The sequence below is a fragment of the Delphinapterus leucas genome, chromosome 14 (assembly GCF_059928025.1).
Source record: "Delphinapterus leucas isolate spDelLeu-1000000601 "Yukka" chromosome 14, BTC_Dleu_Yukka2, whole genome shotgun sequence".
Classification (NCBI taxonomy): domain Eukaryota; kingdom Metazoa; phylum Chordata; class Mammalia; order Artiodactyla; family Monodontidae; genus Delphinapterus; species Delphinapterus leucas.
The window spans coordinates 86,876,201-86,881,936 of NC_143142.1; the positions used below are offsets into that span (position 1 = coordinate 86,876,201).

The following is a 5,736-nucleotide window of genomic DNA, read 5'->3' on the forward strand; positions in this document are numbered from 1 at the left end:
GCTTGGACTTTTCTGCCAGAAGCACTCGTTTCAAAGGTAAACCTCAAAAACGCTTCGTTCAGGACACAAGGTGATGTGAACAAAGCACGGACACAGTGGTGACAAAGGTCCATCTTCCGAAACAAAGGTTTCCTTTCAATTATTTAGCCCCCCAAATAAATCAATGCGAGTGCCAACATGAGTCCCCAAATGTAACTAACCGTCCATAATAAGGGTTTATTGCGCAAACTCCGCGATCATTTAAAAGCAAGACTCGCTTCCATTCTGTACCTCAGACCACAGCTTTGGAATCATTGCTCCATATATAGCAGAAATGCAGAGAGGACCTAACCGTTATTCCACAAGTTGGTTATCTTTGATGAAGTTGTTTACCACAAGTTGTCAAAAACCCAGTAAATTCCTGGTTGAGCAGAGAGAGAGGCCATCTTCAGCTCCAGAGAGAACATTTCCTCACGGTATAAATAGTAACCCATATGTATTCACTGGGCAGTATACCGAGATACTTGCTAAAGAAAATATAAATCAACATTAATATATAAGCTGCCCACACGTCCTTACTAAAATACAAAAACTCGTAGTCAAATCCGACCTTACAGGGGAACAACGAAAGCAGATAAATACACAAATAGAATTCTTGATCACATTCAGAAAAGGCCAAGAATAAACGCGGGAGCGTGCGATTCCATATCCTGGAAAATCCAAAATGGTTATGGAGACTTAATGAAGAGGCATCCACGTGAAAATAAAGGCAATGGATTTTGTTTAATTTCAAAAGAAAAGAAGCATCTCTTTACTTGCGCTTTCTCCTGCTCTCCAAAATGAATACATTACTGATACTTGTTATTCACTAGTCCCTAAGTCTCATATTAAGAGTAAGTAGTGGCCGTATCCATCTATCTGTCCTTACAAAAGGAAACTTCACAAAGCTGGGGAAAAAGTCACAGGAGCAGGGGCTTGCTCTGAAAAAAAGAAAAATCACAGGAACAGGGGCTTGCTCTGTAATTTTCTGCAGATAGGTGTCCTACTGGAGCCCCGGGTCCACCACAAAGAGCTGAGATCTGGCAGTAAATCCAGCTTCCTGGAGGGGCCAGCACTGCCGGCGTAGTTAATGATCTTGTCAACATTTCCATTAAGAGCCGCATTTCCGGAAGCTCAGGACTGCATCTCCCCCAAACTGGGCGGCTCCATGAAATCTGTCGTCACCAAGGGGGCTTTACAAAACTAGAAGAAAATCACTTGCTATTCAGTACGGGAACCACAAAAGCACAAGTTTTTACTTTCGCTCTTTTTCCATCTTGCACCAGGATGATGAAAGCCAACGTTTCCACTAATTCAGAAACACTGAAAACTCGGGGAACACCAGAGAAAATGAAGACTCATCAATTTCTTTTTTAAAACGAACATGGAACACCAGAAGGCCTTAGATAAACGGCAGGGAGAAATCCCGTTTGAAAGTGGCTTATAGGTTTTTACTCAGCCTAACCTCAAACGTGTAGAATCTGCCACCAATTCGGGGTCCCATTTAAATTGTTTTTAATTTTTTTGGTTGTTTAGAAATTACCAGCAGTGAAAACAAAATAGTCATGGGCAGAAACACTGCATTGCATTTCCTATGGAACACTTCCTTGAAATGTGTATTAGCTGATGGTAAATATATTTTAACTGAAATCTGCTTCTAGAAATAAGCTGTACTTTATTTCATGTAAATCAACAGCAAAGGGCAATATTCACCTCCAACATGCATACACCGACCTGTTTTTCCAGCCTCTTACCTAAAACCAACATTTCTCTCCCAGTATAAGAAAACAGATCGCAATTAACACCTATTAAATAGTATCTCTTTCTTCTGTGCTTTTTGTGAAAGCACCTAGAAGTCCCCACCACCAAGTAAAAGAAAGAATTGTGTCCAAGAATACAGAAGGAGATAATTATGTGCAGTAAACCATAAACCATTCTGTTAAACATTACCCTCCAAGGTAGTTCTGTTTAGCAGAGAACTCAGGCCCCAAAAATCCCTTCATGAAGAGGACACAGCAGATAAATACTTCAAGCATCAATTTTAATAAATTCTAAGCAACAGCTTCCCAAACATTTCCTGTAAGAATACAGGGATTGACTGAATTGAATCCATTTTGGTAGGACAGCAGAAAGGTATATCATGCAATAAGTTATTTAAGACTTTGTTTGCCGTTGTACCAACACCAATCAATACTGTAAGAGGATCAAAATTATAAAAGGACAAATTCTTCCCCAAATGCTTTACTAGATAAAGCGCATACACCATAATCAGTTTAAATTTTCCAGATCCCTGACGAGCAATAACGACTGTAACATGACCTGGTTTATCACTAACCCAGGCAGCGCCTTTGAAAGCAGCTGGGTAGTTCAGCCTCTTAAGGAGAGTGATCTATCAGAGAATGTTTACCAAGAGCAATTCTTGACAAGAACGTGATATCACATGGCTGTAGGATTTATTCTGCCTTGCTTGTCTAAAAATATATTTTCAAGCACAGTTAATGACACACCACTGCAAGTTCTAATTTCTGAAGATAAAAGACTATCTATACTTTCCTTGCAAGGATAAAAGAATAAACAAGCAAAATTCCACTTTCAGTCCTCATAATAACATTATTGTGTGATTCAGCTACTAAAGTTAGGAAAATTCTGCACCTGAAGTGATCCTAAATGATCTTGCAAGAAAAGAGGACGGGCTTTTTCTAAGCCACAGCATCTTACCCAGAAACAGCTTTTGGAAACAGTAAATATAAAATAAAACCAGGCACATTTTTGAATTCCAAAGCTCCTAGCTCCTGCCCCCTCCGTCCCTGGAGAGAAAAGATATCGAACTTGAAATCGAATTTCTCCACCGGCAGCCCAGCCTGGATTATTTGGGAAGTGTCACGCTTTATGAGCACAGGGCGGGCCTGCGGTGAATGGAGAGGGAACAGTGGGCACATTTTCCAGGAACCCAGAGACCAGGACCCCGCTTCGGCGACCACAGCTGGATCATCCGTCTGGTTCCGGCCCGGAACCAGGGCCGTACTGGAGGGTGCTGGGGGTGCCCGCTCCATCACACCGGCGCCCCCTCCCTCCCTTCACTCCCCCACCTCCATGGGCTGCTACACATCCAACCCCAGAAGCCCTTCTTGCCCCGTTCCACCAGGTGCTGTGAGCAGCCCTGCAGGCATTGCGGCAACAGACAAGGTGAGGGGCCGCGTGGGCACAGGTGGCGGTGTGAAGGCAGGTGACCCAAAAGCCAGGGCAGCGGCTCTCGTGTTCTCAGGGGCTGTGACATCCAGGTTAGGGACAATTACTCAGGCCCTAGAGTTCACCGACACAAACCCTGCCAACACCTGTTTGGTGAAAGAGACAGTTACCCATAAACTTCGTGTCGTTTACCCAGGACACAGGTCAACACAAGTCCGTCGCACAACAGGCCCACATGACTACACACAGGTGTCCCGTGAGCACAGACCTGGGGGAGAAAACAGCGGGACATGCATGGCCTGCCCACAGAATTCACATGAAACGAAACAAAATGCAATTGCTCTAAAGTACGCGTTTCCAGCTCAGTCGTCTGAATAAGCTTCTATTATGTGACCAGACAAATACGGCTGATGATCACAGGCCGCCCTGACCTCCCGTCTCCTGAGCAGAGACCGGGCACGCGGGTCACTGAAGTCCGCTCCTGCCTCACTCGAGGAGGACGCAGGTCCCAGTGACCTGAGATGCCGTCACAGGCCCTCGTTCCTGGAGGAAGATGCTCTGGCTCCCCTCCCCTCCGGAGTGGGCTCACAGCCAACAGCACGACTCCCTTAACTCCCGCTCTGAGCCAGCCTCGCCAGCCTCCATCTAGCAAAACCCTCCCGCCAGGGGCTTCCCTGGTGGCGCAGTGGTCGAGAGTCCGCCTGCCGATGCAGGGGACGCGGGTTCGTGCCCCGGTCCGGGAAGATCCCACATGCCGCAAGAGCAGCTGGGCCCGTGAGCCATGGCCGCTGAGCCTGCGCGTCCGGAGCCTGTGCTCCGCCACGGGAGAGGCCACAACGGTGAGAGGCCCACGTACCGCAAAACAAACAAACAAACAAACAAACAAAAAAAACACTCTTCCCCACTTCTGGACCCGCGACGGGCAGCTGTACCATTTCAGGGACCACGCTCCAAAGCCAGGTCTGGACCATTGCGTGGGACTCATAGGCAAGAGGAACAAAACACATTTGGGGTCTCGTTCAACTACAGGCCCAAAGCTCGAGCCTCTTTCTATCCATAAATAGCCGAGTGCAAGCTGGTCAGCTGCAAAATCGAAGGACGATTAGATGTCCGGTGGCGAGTCACGTAAACTGCCAGGTTCCTCAGCTGCCGTCCCAGGCACCACCGCTCCCCCTGAACGAGGGACCAGCCCGGGGCCTCGAGGCCCTCAGACACACAGAGGCATATCGTGACGTCAGCCAGGGGTGCCCCGGGATGTGCAAGCATCTTCACTGGGACCCTCAGAACCATGGACCAGTTATACCCTAGTTACACACCCCCACGCGGTCACCACTCACTGACTCACTGGGGGGTGGATACGGGCTGTGACTTCTTTTTTGTTTGTTTAATTTTTATTTATTTATTTATTTGGCCGCGTTGGGTCTTCGTTGCCTCTGCGCGGGCTTTTCTCTAGTTGCAGTGAGCGGGGACTACTCTTCGTTGCGGTGTGCCGGCTTCTCAGTGCGGTGGCTTCTCTTGTTGCAGAGCACGGGCTCTAGGCACGAGGGCTCAGTAGTTGTGGCGCACGGGCTTAGCTGTTCCGTGGCATGTGGGGTCTTCCTGGACCAGGGCTCGAACCCGTGTCCCCTGCATTGGCAGGCGGATTCTTAACCACTGCGCCACCAGGGAAGTCGTGGGCTGTGACTTCTGAGTCTACAGTACTGCTGGCTTCTCAGCTCTACACTTAAAATCATACGAGCCAGTGATTCGTACAGATGTACACCATAAAACTGCTTTCGGTTCGCTTTACATTTACTCTGAGTTTTGTCTTTTATTTTTTTCCAAAGCGGGTTTGCCGCACTAAGGGTGCCCAGTTACAGGGGCTGCAAAGGCCACGGGGAGGTAAAGCCACCACACTCGGGCCTTAGACTTGTCCTTCCGCTGAATTAAGCCGGCAGGGCTCACGGGAAGGTTACGGAGACCTGCCGGCAAGATGCCGCACACGCAGGAAAAGATGCTTATTTTTGAGAATTCATAGGTAAGTGCATATTACGCCATGGGAGGGGCGGGGCCAAGAAAAAATCTGCATAAGTTCCTTGTATGTTAGAACTTTCTCCTTGGGAAGTTCTCAGTAAGGAGCTGCAGGATTTGTAAACACTTAAGCTTTTCCTCCTTAAACTGAACCTGCCTACATTTTAGAGAAGCAAACCCTAACTGCTTTCTCAGTTAATGGGAGTTTTCTCAAACTAGTTCTTCAGTCTCTCAAGGGAAACTATACTAAATAAGCTAAGTGACAGGAGGCCCTTCAAAATTAGAACCGAGAATAAGACCATGATGCTCTCTTTAAGGAGTGATGTGCAGAAGAATAATCAACGTGTCCTGTTTTGTTTTGTTTTAACACAAGGAGGCTCCTTTCCTAAGAACACGCTCATCCTGTCCTGCAATCAATCAGGATAATTCCTCCCCATGTCACGCTCTGAAAACACGGCTCCTCTAGGAAACAAACAGGAAATCTCACTTTTCTTCTGAGGAGGTAAACCTCTCACTCAC

General features: G+C 47.3%; 1 protein-coding gene across 5 annotated transcripts in view; it reads right to left on the minus strand.

The window, feature by feature from the left end:
* The window catches only part of ZNF516 (zinc finger protein 516), a 121,037-nt gene that overhangs the window by 83,851 nt on the left and 31,450 nt on the right, over nucleotides 1-5,736 (minus strand). The gene's annotated exons all lie outside the window — the stretch shown is intronic.